This window comes from Corapipo altera, unplaced genomic scaffold (genome assembly GCF_003945725.1).
Source record: "Corapipo altera isolate COAL_440 unplaced genomic scaffold, ASM394572v1 52b, whole genome shotgun sequence".
NCBI classification, from domain to species: Eukaryota; Metazoa; Chordata; class Aves; order Passeriformes; family Pipridae; genus Corapipo; species Corapipo altera.
Window position 1 is genome coordinate 278,694 of NW_020884922.1, and position 16,825 is coordinate 295,518.

General features: G+C 41.9%; 1 long non-coding RNA gene across 2 annotated transcripts; it reads left to right on the plus strand.

Moving 5' to 3' along the window:
• The first annotated feature begins 4,462 nt into the window (after positions 1–4,462).
• LOC113953709 lies at positions 4,463–16,185 on the plus strand. 2 transcript variants are annotated; one of them, XR_003529989.1, is made up of 4 exons: positions 4,463–4,559; positions 8,286–8,396; positions 12,046–12,133; positions 15,350–16,185. It is a non-coding gene; the product is annotated as an uncharacterized LOC113953709 (long non-coding RNA). The 2 variants fall into 2 exon arrangements; XR_003529988.1 differs by lacking the exon at positions 4,463–4,559 and adding an exon at positions 7,856–8,107.
• The last annotated feature ends 640 nt before the right edge of the window (positions 16,186–16,825 follow it).

Here is a 16,825-nt window from a genome sequence, read left to right on the forward strand (position 1 = left end):
AGGGTGCTGATGGAGCAGGACTTATAAGACAATGCCCTCTGTGAATTGTCCTCTTGGTTGTACGCCACAATCTGCCCGCTCCCCCTCAACACCACTGGCCTCGATGAAATGAATGGGGTTGGTAGAGCTCCTTGCAGGGATGCAACAGAGAAAAGGGATTGAAATTGTGTTTTGTCAAAACTGTGTTTTCAGTGTGCATGATGGTGTGCATCCAGTGCAGGCATATGCTCAGGGCCAGAACTTTGAATACAGTCAGGAGTCAGCTCTGGGCTGGTCTTCAGAGGAGCCCCAGGAGGGCAGTATAGATAACCATATATACAGGTCCACAGCCATTTCTGCAAGGCTGGGCATTCCCCGGGCTTTTCCTGCTGTCTCTTATCTGGTGAATTGGCCATGAGTTCCTTGGAGGAAGGACTACTGCTTAGTTCTGTGTTTGTGTAATGCCTCCTGCATTGAGGTTCTGACCCTTGCTGGTTTTTATATCATTATTGTAATGCAGGTGAAAATTACACACATCACTTCAATCTTGTTTCCACCAAGGCTTTTGAGCCCTCAGGTTACACCAGAGGGTTTATGTATGTGTAATTCTTGGAGCAGGAGGCTTTGAATGATATAGGTTTAAAGACAATCTGTTGATACCTGATGGAAAAGACAGGCTAAATCATATTTCATTTGCATGCTGTTACCAAGCATAAATATTTCAATAATTTTCATTGACTTTTTTTAAGTTCCTAGATTAAAAAAATAGATTTGGGAGGTTAGTGACAAAACAGTTATATTAGATGTGTCCTGGGTAAAAGGCAAAATCCAGTCTTGTATGCCCAGGCTAGACTCTGGACACAGAGAGGGGATAGCAAAGGGGATAGCAAACAAGTCTGCAAAGAAGCTAATGTTATAGATGACTTGATACTGGGACAAAATTTTGGGAAGTTCTTGTTTCTTCCAGACCTAAGAAGCAGAATCTTCTGAGATGTGGTAGGGGCCAAGAACAACAGAAAAAACTCTGATAGCCTGGCTTGGCTGTAGGAGTTGCAGAGGAACCAGGTTAGGTATTTGCTGCAGCATCTTCAGGGTAAGTCAGTTACTGGGACAAGAGGCACACTGGAAAGCAGTGTGAGGAAAGAGGGAAAAGCTGTGGTGAGGAGAACAAGATGCTGGTGATGCATCACCTGCAGATGACCAATTTTTGCATAGTCCAGGCCAAACCAAGATGATTCCTACTTTGAGCAAGACGTTTGTAAGAAAGTGGAGGTAAATAGATGGAAAGGAATCCTTATCGAGATGGCCTGGTCATCTTGATTTGTCCTTTCACCATCAGTAACATTTTCTGTTCTAGTCTAATGAAGAGTGTTTGGGAAATGCATGAGGTATCCAGGAACCAGTTAATTTTGGTTTGTTTCCTGGAGCAGAAGTATCACTAAGATATGTAGTCACTGTTGTCATGGGAGAACCTCAACCTTGCCAAGGCCACCTGACCATGAGATTGAGTGCAATTTTGGGCCTTTGTGTCCAACAAATCCCTCCTCTTCCATCCAAAGAACCCCCCACGTGCAGGGTACATGCTATAGCCTTACAGATGGCTCCATACTGGCGCCCATGGCCCTACTTGGCCACTAACAGCAAAACAGAGCTAGAGAGAGGGCAGGCAAGAAGACAAAGAGCCAGTGAAAGAGAAATGCAATGGGCTGGAAGGACAATAACAATGGGAATGGGAGAAGAGACTGTAAATGCTCAAAAAGGTGCAGAGTTATAGTAAACAGTTTAAATATCATAAAGATATTCTGGCAGAAGTCTGGGAAGAAAAACTTAAAAGTAGGTAGAGGAAGGTTAAAAAGAAAGATCATAAGTCGTAAGAAAGCAGAAGAAAGGCCAATTAGGTTAAAGCCAGAGACTGAGGAAAGAAGGCATGATGGGTATGAGAAGGAAGAAGCTCTTGAATGGCTGGCAGTGGGTCAAGGAGGAGGAGCACACAGAAAGCCCATGAATGACCAGAGCAGGGTGGGGATATGATGGGGAGGGCAAGAAGGTGCAGCTGTGGGAGCTCTGCACCAGGGTTGTCTATTGCACGCCCCTTCCCCTGGCAAGATTCAATGGGAGCCTGATATCACTGGTCAGTGAGGGCACTTGGGATTTAGCTCTTTAAGTCATAACATGCTGATGTAACACAGCTGTCAAATTGTGTAATTTACATTTATATAACCCCTGTTATTCCAATATGGACTAAGAAAAGATTGCACTGTGCCAAAATCTTTCCTAGTTGAAACATGATGAAATATTACCTCACTAACACTGCATGTACTAATTAAAGTACACTAATTAAAGTACACTAATTAAAGTGCACTAATCTGAGAACCCAAAGATTAAGCATGCATGGATTACCCACTGTAATCTGGGGGGAGAGCAATAGGCATGTATACAAAATATTCAATCTAGTGTTCCCAATGGGAACATTTCCTCCCCCTCTTTCAAGTTTCTCTTCACCACTTCTTTGAAGCTGCATTAAGATATGTCTACCCAATTACAAATTTAACACAAATGCCATATATGCTCTGTAAAATCCTGTCTAGAAATCACCATATCATTTTTGCTTGGATGCTTTTTGTTTGGGACTGTTTCCTGATCTGTTCCATAAGCAAGAGCACATGGGAAAATAATGCAGCATTAGATTACAAACTGCCATGGTGCAGGGGCAGCTGGAGTTTTGGGCAGCCTTTGAGTGTCTGCAGCTTTGGGTCTACAACATCCTCAGCACAGGAAGGCACAAGAGCTCAGTGATGCACAATGTTAAGTGACGTGGTCGTGGCTGTACAGCCCTTTCCAGGACTGTATTTACCTTATTATTAGCTGCATGTAATTTTCTGTTTGTCTTGTTCCAGTGTATAGAGACCCCATTAAATAATTTGGGGTTCCTTGTTGCTGCATGCAGTACCAACTTCTAGAGGAAACACAGTCTCTAAAGCATCTGCTGCAGAAGGCTTACAATTTGCATGATTTATGTGGCTGAGGGGAATAATTTATTTACTCCTTTCTGGTTCTTTGCTCCCTGCTACCCACTTGTGAAATGTTTATGTGAGCTTCTCTCTGCTAGCTAGTACTTCTCTAGTTGAATTATTTGAACTTTGAAAACAAATCCTTTCTTTCACTGGTGGATTTCCAGTAGTGTTTCTCACATGTCTTTCCTTAATTATTTCTCTTCATAATAGGGACTGAGACATTCCCACTGGGAAATCTTTATGAATTTGTTTGAAGACAATGTTCTGGCCCCTTTTCACCTAAAATCGCCATGATTTGATCGTGACATGGGGAGGCCTGGAAGCTTTAAGCCACGATTCCCACCTCTCAGCAACAACCCAGCTGGAGGGTTTTTCAGGGGAAAGTCGGGCCATGAGCTAGCAGAGGTAATTGAACCTGACTGCCACATAGTTGGTGGAACTTAGTCTGCTGAGTGCCATATAGAGGGGAAGAGGGTGCTTCTCATATCTTATTACCTGCCTTTTGTGAGTGATTCACCCTGTTGCCTATACCCTCATTTATGTAAATTATTTCTAGTTGCTGAGTGCTTCTGTCTTTCCCTTATGTGCAAAATGCAAACATACAGAATAATGTCATGTATTAACAAAGCCACCAGCCCAAGCAGAACCAAGGCCCTTCATTTCACTCTGGTTTTTTTTTTTTTCTTAAATGCTCTTTCCTCTGTATATAATATATGTAAATGCCTTGATCAGGTTATGTGTCCAGTCTGTCTCTCTTAGCTCTGGTTTGCATTATTTCCACCTCTGTGACCAACTCAGACAGTTCTCAAGGGTCAAAGACCATATCTCAAGTGCCACCTGGAAAGTGCTGAAGTTACCTGCTCTTGAGAAGAGGATGACTCCATCATAGTATATTGTCATGTTTCCCATGAAACCCCAGCTCCATGCCATGATGCTTCCCTGAAGGCTAATGTCTCACCCCCAGGCAAGTCATGCACTGATAGAAGTAAGTACTTGTGACGAAACAGCTTGCTAAATGGAATGGGGAAACTCATGTGGATGTGGAAATGGACTTTCGCCTTCTCTAATGGGAAGTCCAGCACAGTGGAGGTCACCGTATATGTGATTAATTTTGTTCTTTTGTATTACGATGGAGTGTGTTTTCTTTGCTCCACTTCTTTTGGTCTGTTTGATTTCCCATTAATTTTGAAGTCCCCATTGTAAGCTTGAAGTAAATTGTGCCCTTCAGTGTTTGCTGAATTGGGGACCTTTCAGGTCTGAGCCTTATTATGGAGCTGAAACAGATGCTAAATGGTAAAATACAGATATTGTCTCAGTCCCTCTGAGTTTTGCATTATCATGATGTGAAAATGATATTATGATAATATAATTATTATGATATTAGCATAAAACAGCCTTATGCAAAGGGATGAATTTGTTATTGTACTTATCCTCTACTTCTCAACATAGGAAATTGTTTTTCAGAAGGAAGCTTCCCACAGAAGATTGCATTTGATGGATTTACTCCAGAAATTTGGCCAAGATAAATTTTGAAAGTGAAGTCATAATTTACACATGAAATTTCAGGTACAAGATCTTTTTTCAAGCTCCATTGCTGTTAAAAAGTTAAGTAAAGGTTTGTGCTTGATTAATTTAATTTTGGTGATTGACTTTTGGGCTGTACACTGAGGAAAATGAGAGAGAATGTCTTACTGTGACATATATTTTTATTAAAAAAAAAAAATCAAAAATTTAGGGCTAAACCCAAAACCAACAAGACACCTCAGATGAGTTTGGAGAAAGATTTTGATTCCATTATCCTGTTGGAGTGCATCATTCCATGTATGGGATAAGCTGGTTGAACAGCCTGCATATCCTGCAGGTTTCCTGAGAAATCAAGGAAAAATATATGCAGAGCAATTTGCTGCTAGAAGGAATGGCACCAGAGAGCCCTTAATATCAGATCATTATTTGTGAGAGGAAATCCAGATGAAGGGGATGAAGTTCTGGTGCAGCAGCATGTGGGGTCTGCTTGGATGACCTTGGTACAGCTCCCTGCTGTCCTCCAGACCCCTTCCACAAGGCAGGGTGAAGGAGGTCAATGGAAGGCAAGTGATGGTGCATCCCTTGATGTCTGCAGCTCTCACACTACCAGCCCACCTCAGAAGCAAGGCATCAAGAGCAGTGTTTCCTATGCATTACCATCAGTTTTCCACTGTACAGTGTAGTGGTCTCCTGCTCAGCACATTGGCTACTGTCAATCCCTTTCCAAGGGACTCAAGTCCTTTATGATATTTTTGAGATCTGTAGACCCTCAGGTCAAACTCCAAATGGATGGAAGAGTTGCAGCACCTAGAAGGACTCCAGGATACAATCCTCAGCCAAGTGAGGAGTCTAACTATGCTTTTTCCTTCCTGCTGTTATGCTTTGGCCTCTTTCTAGGGTAATGCCTATATTCCAAGAATAAGTGGGCTGGTACATAAAACTCATTAATTATTGAGGGAAAATACAGCTGTGTTGATTAGAAAAACTTCTCTAGTGAGTGTCTGTTAAGATGGGGAGGTGAGCTGTATGCCTGACTCCCAGTTTCCTTATGCTGCTTCAGGTAAGCCCGTGTATATGGGAGGTGAGACTGCTGAGCTACAAGTGCATGAACTCACTTCACCCTAGGGATGGGCTGCAGTCCCCACCAGTCTGTCCTGCTGCTCTTTAGGGCAAGGAACAAGTGAAGTGCATGTTGCCTGATTTCAGCTTCACCTCTTCCACCTATTTGAGCTAATCTTTGATAGTGCTTAATTTTCCTGATGTCACACCTTCTGAGTACTGATTGGCTAAAGAGAAAAATGACAGGCGAATATGCTCCACATAATTTATGGGAAAGTAATACAGAAGTAACAAAAGCCACTTTTTTTCCTGTGGTTTTTGTTACCATAAAATGGGACTGGATGAGAATCCAGTACACTTAGTAAAGAGTACACTTTAGTAATTCCCAGATACTAATGAGAAACAATCCAGCAGCTTGTGGTACTTAAGATTTCAGGAAAAGCAACAAATGACTTTAACTTCTTCTCATCCACATCAACAAGACCACAAACCATTGATCTCCTAAAAAATGGTGCATCCAGAAAACCTACTAGATGGTTTTATGAAGGACTCATTGTTTTTCAAAACAAAATGAATGTGGAAAGGACAATTTTTGGAAAATAATTACATCTGTAATGGAAAACATACTGGCTCATTAAACTACACTCTTAATCTCCCTCACTTATTTATCAGCTTTTGATGGAGTAGAGTCTGGGATTTATATTCTGTCCAGTGTCTCACAAAACTTTTGTCCAGCAAAAAAGGTCATCTGTAAATCTCACACAGGCAAGCGTAACATTTTCCTACCATAACATCATCTTTTAAAAAAGGAAAAAAAGGATACAGCATTAAAAGTTAAAAGCTGCTGTAAAGCTAAGAAAATACATTTGTTCAGCTGAGCCCACATTAAGCTTGATGTGCTTCATTTGGAAACAGCTGAAACTGGGTAATCTTGAACTTGTAGTGAGAAATATCAATTTAACATGTAGTTGGTGTGCTAAGGGCTGCCCTGTTCTAATTAAAAATCCACTGTGTTTTTATGATGGTATTCTGGAGGATGTCTTGATTTGCTGATGAATGCTGACAGGACTATTATAGCTGTGAAACAACATTGCTTGAACATGGCACGAAATGAAAGAAAAAGCACTGCCATGCTGCTCTTGGGTGTTATTATCCTGATTGAAATTGGAGCTAAAGTGAAAATCATCCCTGGGCAATGCATTTATTTATTTATTTACTTACTTACTTATCCTTTTAAATGGCTTCATGGTATTGGTAGCTGGATGTTTCCTGACAGGAACCCCTAAGGCACTGTGGTTTACTGAAGGAACATTTCTTATTAACCCCTCTTGTTTGCACCTAGAAGCACAGATGAAGAATAAGTGAGAGTGCTGTGTGACAGTATGAATATGCAATACCAGGAGTTGGACAGGACCCTGACTGTTAATGTTTCCTGACACTCTTATTTATCAAAAATCCTTTTCTCAGCACAGTTTTGAGAGGCGTGTCAGCAGGCCTTTGAAATTCAATGGGAAAAGAGTCACCCATATAGAACATAGCCTTTCATTTGTTCCCTTAAATTGCCTGTGACAAGCTGAAAATACCTATTTTACCTTTTTTTGTCATGTATTCAAAAGTCTAGGAGTCATTCGAATGCTGACTTGAACTACAAGCTAGGCAGCCAAGCCAGAGCCTTACCAGCCTGAGGTTTTGGGGGCAAATCAAACATCTCTTAGGTCCTTCTGTGTGAGATATGGGAACAGGCAGATTAGAAATAAAGTAAACTTCTTTGCATAAGGTCCAAACAACGCTTTTATTTTTATGCATGATTATAGGGTGATTTTAATTAACCTTTCTCCTGTCCTCAACCAACACATGAACAGAATGCATCACAGGGTTGAGCATGACCAGAGAACTGGGCATGCCTGGGGAGCTGGAGGCAAAGAAGGATGCTGGCTGGAGATGGGGCTGGCACCACGACTGGATGGTGCCTTCAGCCCTGAGGGGAGGAGGCCTCCTCCAAGCCTTGTAAGGAATGGGTCAACTAGGTTCACCTGATGACCAATGTAGAAGTGGGAACAAATAAGCACTCATTTTCTGTCCAATCAAGATATCAATAAAATGAACTGAGGCACAAAGGGATGGGAGGCAAAAGACTATTTGTTGGTCTATACACCAGCACCCCTAACCTCATAATAAATGTTTGCATTGCTGTCACTGGATGCTATCCATAGAACTCACATGCCTGGAATGTAAAGGGCCCCGAATATAACCTATTTAGGAATAGTCAAGAGGGGAGGGGGAATGGCAGGCCACATAAAATGTGCTGTTATCTTTCTTTGAGTCACGGGGCATCCTCTCCCTCCCCCTCTTCTCCTCTCCTGTTTCCCCTCCCCCCTGCCCCTCTACCAAGTTTGTACTCTGTTTTTAGAGGAGTTGTGGTTGGAGAATGTGATGCCAGGAGAAAACAGCTGCTTTGGTCCCAGCAACTGACGAATTTCCCTGGAGCGTGCAAGCCTGTGGTGGTACAGCATGGAATGCCCTTCACTCAGGTACTGGCACCAGATAGAAGGTTACCCCTGTAGACAGGAACTCCTGTCTGGCATACCTGCTTGGGACTGGGTTCAGTGTTTCAGCACAGTAGAGAAGGTATGGACAGGCACTGGCTTTATCCATAATGTCTCCTGATACTTTGAGAAAAGAATTTGTGTGTGTTGCTTGTTATTGTAGATTCCTGTGTAGAAGGGTGTAGAAGATGGGCATACAGCATCCATCACAGATACTCATCTCTTTGAAGGAGCTGCTGAAGCCTGGAGATGACATAGAATCTGGCTCTGCGAGGTATTATGTCAAGTAGCTGCACATGGGAAAGGGTCTGGTAACATCTCTTGCATTTCTTTGTTCCTGCATAGTTCACATGAGGTCATGAAAATTACAGCAAATGCTTTTCTGTGAAAAAACAGGAGATGCTTGTAATTAGCTTTCAACAGAATTCATAAAATCACTGTAGTAGGGTTTTCTAATGCCTCCCTATACTCTGTGCTGGAATGAAAAAACCCATAAGATGCTGGAAGTTTCAATTTGAATGACATGCTGGGTCTCCCATTCTGTCAACAGTAAAATATTCTAGACTTTTCCAGATACTGAATTTTAAACAATTTAGCAGAACCTAACAGTATAACAGATTTAATCATAGTGGATAGAGAGGAAATAATCACAGAACTATATGCCAAAATTAGACCACAAGAAGGTTATAACCAGATTACTATATGGAGATAGAATAAACTCTAGAACATGTAAGAAATAAGAAGTCCAAATCCTGATAATAGAAATAAAAAAAATAAATCAGTAATTGGAGTTGAGGAATAAATTGAGCCAAAACCAGTAGGAAAGATACTTGAAAGCTTAGGAAAAAAATTAGTATTGGACACTGAGATGAGAAATGGAAGAAGAAGTGTCAGTTATAATGGAGAAAAACAGAAGTGTTAGGCAAATATAGCAACTACCCTAGTGGCAAAAAGAGGCTTAAGAGAGAGTATCTTGAGAAAGCACAAACAGCCAAAGACATAAGTACAAGACAGAACTATGGGGTGTCCCTGTGCACCACCACTGAGACATTGACAGAATCAAACACATCCATAAAGTGTCTGTACGCTAACGCACACAGTAGGGGGAACAAAGAGGAGCAACTAGAGATCTGTGTGCAGTCACAGAGCTTTGACCTCACTGCAATTATGGAGACATGGTGGGACAGCTCCCATGACTGGAATGTTGTCATGATGGGCTACATGCTTTTCAGGGAAGACAGATCTGGAAGGTGTCCTGGTGGAGTGGCCCTCTGTGTGAGACAACATTTGGAATGTATTGAGCTCTGTCTTGGAGTGGATGATGAGCAAGTAGAGATCTTATGGGTTAGGATTAAAGGGCAGACTAAGTAAGGGTGACACTGTTGTGGGTATTTGCTACAGGCTGCCTGATCAGGAGGAACTGGATGAGGCCTTCTGTAGGGAGCTCAAACTAGTCTCAGGAACTGGTTCTTGTGGGGGACTTTAACTACCCTGACATCTGTGGGAGAAGCAACACAGTGAAGCACAAACAGTCCAAGAGATTCCTCAAAAGCATTGATAACAATATCCTGTCACAGGTGATGGAGGATTCCACAAGGAATGGTGTGCTCCTTGACCTCATACTAACAAACAGGGAAGGTGTTGTTGGAGATGTGAAGGTTGGGTGCAGCCTTGGCTGCAATGACTATGGGATTGTGAAGTTCAGATTTGGGCAAGGAGGAAGCAGGGCAGAAAGCAAGCTTACAACCATGGACTTCAGGAGAGCTCACTTTAGTGTCTTCGGGGATCCTGAAAAAATCCTCTGGAAACAGGCCCTGAAGGGAAGAGGGGTCGAGATGGTTGATATTTAGGGATCACTTCCTCCAGGTTCAAGAACAATGTATCCTGATGAGCAAGAAATTGGGCAAAGGGGGAAAGAGACCTGTGTGGATGAATAAAAGAACCGTGCCATTATTCAGGCATAAACAGGAAATACACAGGAGATGGAAGCAGGATCAGGGAACTTGGAATGGATATAGAGGGATTATCAGAGTTAGAAATGAGACAAGGAAGTTCAAGGCCCATCTGGAATTAAATGTGGTCAAGGATGTCAAGGGAACCAACACAGACTTTTCCAAATATATCAGTAACAACAGGAAAAAAAAGGATAATGCGGGCCCATCACTAAATGGAGGGGGTACCCTCTGTTACCATTCCTGGTACCAAAGGACACAGAGAAGGCAGATTTACTGAAAGCCTTCTTTGCATTGGTCTGCGCTGGCAAGGCTAGCCCCCAGAAATTTCTGACCCAGGAGAACAGGGTAAAGGAATGTTGGAAGACTTTCCTTTGGTCAAGGAGGATTGGGTTAAAGAACGCCTAGGAAAACTTGACACTCAGAAGTCCATTTGTCCTGAGGGGATGCATCCATGAGTGCTCAGAGAGCTGGTGGATACCACAGTGAGGCAGCTCACGATCATCTTTGAAAGGTCATGGAGATCAGGAGAGGGGCCTGAGGACTGGAAAAAAGCAGATGTCACCCCAGCATTCAAACATGGGCAAGAAGGAGGTCCCAGAGAACTACTGGCCCATCAGCCTCACCTCAATCCCTGGAAAGGTGATGAAGCACTTCATTCTGGTGGTCATCTCTATCCACTCCTGATGACAGGAATGTGATCAGGAGTAGTCAGCATGAATTCACTAAAGGGAAATCGTACTTGACCAACCTGATTGCCTTCTGTGATGAAACAGCTACCTGGAAGGATGAAGGGAGAGCAGGGATATTGTCTACCTCTTCAGCAAGGCCTTTGACATTATCTCTCAAAACATCCTCACAGGCAAACTAAGGAAGTGTGGACTGGGTGAGTGGACAATGAGGTGGACAGTGAGTTGGATTGAGAACCGGCTGAACAGCAGATTGCCTAGGATCATTATCAGTGGCACAGGGTCTAGTTGGAGACCTGTCATTAGTGGTGTCCCCTGAGATTCAATACTGGGCCCAGTATTGCTGAACTTATTAATCAATGACTTGGATGACAGGGCAGATGCCTCCTCAGCAAGTTCACTGACAACACAAAGCTGGGAGGAGTGGTCAATACTCCGGAGGGCTGTGCAGCCCCTCAGAAGGACCTCAACACATTGGAGAGATGGACACTCACTGGAGGTATTCAAGAACTGTCTGGACACAATCCTGTGTCATGTGCTCTAGGAAGACTCTTTGGTTGAGCAGGGAGGTTGGACGAGATGCCTCACTGTGGTCCCTTCTAGCCTTACCCATTCTGTGATTCTGTGAAATACTTTTGTTATGTATTCGGGGAAAAGCCATGGGAATTAGTCATATTACATGCTGATCCTGATACTGAAACACTTTCCATTCCTACATTTCTCAAAAGATTTAAACAGCAGGTGCTAAAGCTAGACATTTTAAAATTGGGACATCTAGATAATTTGCATCTGAGAGTTTTATAAGAGCTTGCCGAAGAGGTCTTTGGATGATTAATGACACTTTTCAATAAATCTTGGAACAGTGCTAAGTTTTAGAGGACACAGCAAAAATTAAAGACATACCATAATAAAATGGGTAAAATTGCAGCCCTTTGCCTTTTAAGCCTTTTAACTTTATACTGATCATGTAAAAAACCTCCATAATTGTGGATGAAATTCTCACTAAATAAAGAATGGAGTGAGTTAACATAATTAATTTCAAACCCACAGTTTTCAGGGAAAATCTCTTGAAACTAACCTGTCGTTCAGCATGGTTTTTCTTATACTGAAAATTTGTTTGAAAAGCAAGTCTCGTAAAAAGTTTGATAATGTACTCTGTAGCATTTTAATCAAGAGTAATGTAATTTACTCCCTGAAGTGTAGGAAATTGGTTAGATGTCGTAATATTATAATAAATTGATCACCATTTCTGAATATTTTTAGTTGCATCTTGTCATTCTAGGTCCTATCTTCTTCAATTTTTTGAACTGAAGATCTGAAAGGAAATCATTGCAGAAAAGGTTTGCAACCAATGTGGAGACTGGGGAGGGGTAAGTAACAGAGACAGGCAGCTAATAAAAAAAGAGATAGGACTTCTGAATCAAGCACATGAGTAAAGGTAATGCCATACTTCCGGGAAAACAGAAAATGAGCCTTTCTTGTGAGATAGGCAGCTCTGACTTGTTAAAAGTAACTCTCCACAGGATTCTGTCAGGCAAAGTAATCTAAATAAGCTGATCAGATCCTTCAGTGTACAAAGAGGGAATCACAGGTAGGTACAGGGAGATCAGAAGTGGTGAAAGATTAGATCTTCTGGTGAAAGACTCATGGGGTTCAGTCTGATTATTTTAATAAAAAGGAAAGTTAGAATTTAAGGTATAGATTTGAGGTACTCTCACTACATAGAATTGATAATTGTGTTGCATGAAAGCCCTAGTTAACCAATGCTAAGAGTTAGAACTCTGGTACCATATGAGACAAAACAACCTTAAGCTGCAGGCTGACAGTTTTGGAGTAGAAATAAGATTCAAATATTTTTAGAGAGTGGTTTTAACTGTTTGAGCTATATTAAATTAATATGGCACATTTTCTTCGGTGGACACATTAAAATCAGAATTTTTAAAAGAAGATACAGTGTCATTCAAACAATTATTTTAGGGAAATTTTATGTGTTATCTTTATAGAGAAGATCAAAGCAGAACATATCAAACTGCACTGGTGTAATAAACACATTAATCTACTGGATGAATAGCTGAGTTTGTAATGCTATCTGGAAGGCTGTAACTGGTATGGAAGAATGTGGAGAAAGGAAAGAAAAGCTAAGGAATCTGGAGAGGCAAAGAGAATATATATGTTCTGAGTAGGACACTGGATGAAAGGTTTTGGATCAACTGAGGTTATGCTGCATGCCAGTGACCACCAGAGTATGCTGTGAAGCTTTGAATGGACATGTGCTTCCCACATGTTGCTGGTCTTCCTTGTCTAGAGAAAATCTGCAAATTGTTCTAGGCCTTTGCATGTCTGATCCCATCTTGGTCCAGTTCTGCTGGAATGGGTACATATAGTTCTTGCACTGGGGCCTTCTTCCCTCATGTCCCTCATGTCACAAGGCAGAGCATTGATTTTGAAGCCTTCATTTCCACAAACACTAGCTAATGGGACTACTAATACCAAGTTACTTACCTTTCTCTCTCTCTGTTAAAAGCCCAAGCTAGCAAACAGTCAATCAACCTTTCCCCAACCTTAATCACTCGCATAAATTTTCTTGAAAGAACTGCACTTAAAGCTGAAAAAACAGTTGCTCAAAAACTTGGAAGTACAGAGAATAATTTGTCTCCCTTGAATATGTGTGAAATGAGGCAATTTATAGTCATCCTTTCCCATGGATCTTCACATTCTTCTCCAGTTGAGAGGCCAAGAACACCACACAGTGCTCAAGATGAGGCTGCATGGATGCTGTTACAGCGAGACAGTCAGCTCTGTTGACCAGCTGGTGATGCTGAGTTTGATGCACTCCTGGACGTGTTTGTCCTCTGGGATGCCTGGGCATGCTGCTGACTCCTACTGAGCCTACTGCTGACCAGCACCTCCAGATCCCTTTCTTCAGGGCTGCTCTCCAGCCACCCCATCCCAGGTGCAGAATCTGGCATTGAGACTTGTTAAATTTCATGCCATTAATCGTCGCCCAATGCTGCAAGCTATCTAGATCCCTCCACAAGGCATCTTGTCCTTCAAGACAGTCAATGACACCTCCTAGTTTGGTATCACCAGCAAACTTGCTAATGGCGCATTCAAATCCTACATCCACATCCTTAATAAATATATTGAACAGAACTGGCTCTGGGATTGATCTCTGAGGAACACTACTGGGACAGTTCACCAGGCAGATGTAGCCCCATTCACTACAACCCTTTAAGCTCTGCCCTTCTGCCCAGCCTACCCCAGCTCTGCCCACTCATCCCACAGGTGGACAATTTGTCCTGAAGGATACTGTGAGTTATCTGACCCTGAGATTAGCTCAGAGTATGGTGCTAGTAACACCAAAGTTGTGGGTTCAATCCCTGTATGGGCCTTTCGTTTGAGAGGTCGACTCAATGCTCCTTATGGGTCCCTTCCAACTCAGAATATTCTGTGATTCTGTGACTATCAAAAGCCTTACTATAATTCAGAAAAACTGTATCCATAGCCTTCCCCTCATCCACTGGGTGGGTGACCTTATCATAGAAGGATAACCAAATTAGTTAAAAGAGTCTTTCCCTTTGTGAGCCCATGTTGACTGTGCCTGATGATTGAGTTATTCTTTAAATACCTTTCAAAGAGCACTTCAGTTTACCCTTATGCAGCTCTTGCTGTCCATTGGAAACCGTCTGTGCTACCTACAACACTTTGAATATGCAGTTGTGCTGGTCTTGGCTGGGATAGATTTAATTTCCTTCATAGGAGCTAGTATGGGGCTGTGTTTTGGACTTGTGGTGAAAGCAGTGTTGATAACTCTGGGATGTTTTCGTTATTGCTGACCAGTGCTTACACAGCATCAAGGCCTTTTCTGCTTCTCGTGTCACCCCCAAATGAGTAGGCTGGGGGTGCACAAGTCGTTGGGAGGGGAGGCAGCTGGGACAGCTTATTCCAACTGACTAAAGGGATATCCCAGATCATATGGTGTCATGTTCAGTGTATAAATCTGGGAGAAGAAGAAGGAAAGGGAGGATGTTTAGAGTGATGGCACTTGTCTTCCTAAGTTTCTGTTACACGTGATGGGGCCCTGCCCTCCTGGAGATGGCTGAACACCTGGCTGCCCATGGGAAAAAAATTAATTAATTCCTTGCTTTGCTTTGCTTGCCTGCACAGCTTTTGCTTTACCCATTAAATTGTCTTTATTCCTGCCCATGAGTTTTCTCACTTTTACTCTTCCAATTCTCTCCCCTATCCCTCCGTGGGAGAGTGAGCAAGCGGCTGCGTGGGATTGAGCTGCTGGCTGGGATTAAACCATGACAACAGCTCATAAGAAAATTGTAAATATACTGCTAGGAATATATATTTAGATATTAATGAGAAAAATAGAAGCATCAAGCTCTCTAAGAATGAAAGATTTGATAATTATGTCTATTTTCTTCTTCTGTGATACAGTATCAAAATTATTAATCAAACTATTCTAAATAGATTGATTAAATATTTCTATGCCTTAGCTGTTTTGTGAACAATAATTTTAGAATCTTTTGTTTTTCTCCTATTAAGAGTTGGGTTTTCCTTCCCTATATCTTTGACAGATATTATCAGTGGATCCTATTCCCAGTAAGGATATGACAGTGGATCCTAGGAGTATTTCTGGAACCCCAGGAGATGAGATGTTACCAAGAAATGCAGCCACAGATGAAAGTGGATACAGGAAATTATTTACCCACAGCTCCCATGAGAATCAACAGCTCAAAGTGTTTTTTTTTTAATATATATTTTTTATTTTATATGCTTATGGTTTTTTTGTTTGTTTTGATGGTGTGTCCACTTACCCAACCTCTTTTTCTAATACTTTCTTTTACGATTAAAGTGCCCCTTTTCTGCAGTGGTTGATTTAGTCAAAACTCCTGGACTTTCCACTGAAATTATTTTCCTATTGGCAAAAGGAAAGGTAACACTGAAAACACTTGTCTGCAAAACAAGCTCTGTGTTACAAAGCTAGAAGCCCAATATATTAATTTCAAAATGTTTTCCGTGGAATTTTCAGGCAAGCCAACACGTCTTAGGAACAGGGAAATGCTCCTGAAGTGCCACAGGACCAAGGTGCTGAAGTCTGATGCCGGGGATAAAGAGGTGCTGGGACAATACAGCAGAAGGTTCCATATACATGCACCTCTATCAACATCAATCAGCAAAGTGAAACTGCCTTTGTATTTAGACAGGTCTGTGCTGTGCCTTGCAATGCCGAGTTTATAGAAAGGCCCAGCCAGAAAAGCACTCTACACCCAGATATCATAACAAAAGTGACATTCAGGATAGTAAAATAAATATTTAATTTCTTCATCTTCCCACATTCATCTCAGACATCCAGCTAACTCTAATAATACTTTACACTATAATACTTTACAAATACAACTATTCCAAATTAATAGAATTGTTTTGATAAATACTTGTGAGTTCATTTTACACTCTTTGCCCACTGATGGCTTTCCAGCTATGGGACAGAGTGTTAGGCTTTTTTTTGCGTGCTGTAAATGTATCAAACCTAAAAGCCATAGTAGCTTTTGAAACACTAACAATATCACTCAGTGCTTATATTACCCTTTACATCTTCAGAGCCTTGTATGAACAGACATGAATGAAATATGGTAATAGATTTATTGTATTGCAAACCTGCTTTGCTATTCCTCCAGCTGCTTCAGCAGGTCTCGTGCTGGTGCCTGTGAGAACAACACATTGATGCTTCAGATGACTAACCACTGAAACTGGGCTGAGGACAGTTATGATTTCCCCTGTATCTCCCTCAAAGGCAGGTTAGACATTACACATAAAAATTTTGGAAAGACTCTGCCAGCAGATGTGTACTCAATGTGGTCAGGTGCCATGTACTCAAGAGGGCCCTCCTCCCTCTGCTGTCACCTGTTCTTGGACTGTCTTTGGGTGCCAGCCAGCATCTTTTAGCTTGGCAGAGTGTCCGGAGCAGTCTTGGTGCATGGCTTGGAGCTTGTAGGAGTGTAAATACAAGTTACTATAAATTGTCAAAAAGGAAGACTTTTCCAGATGCTAAT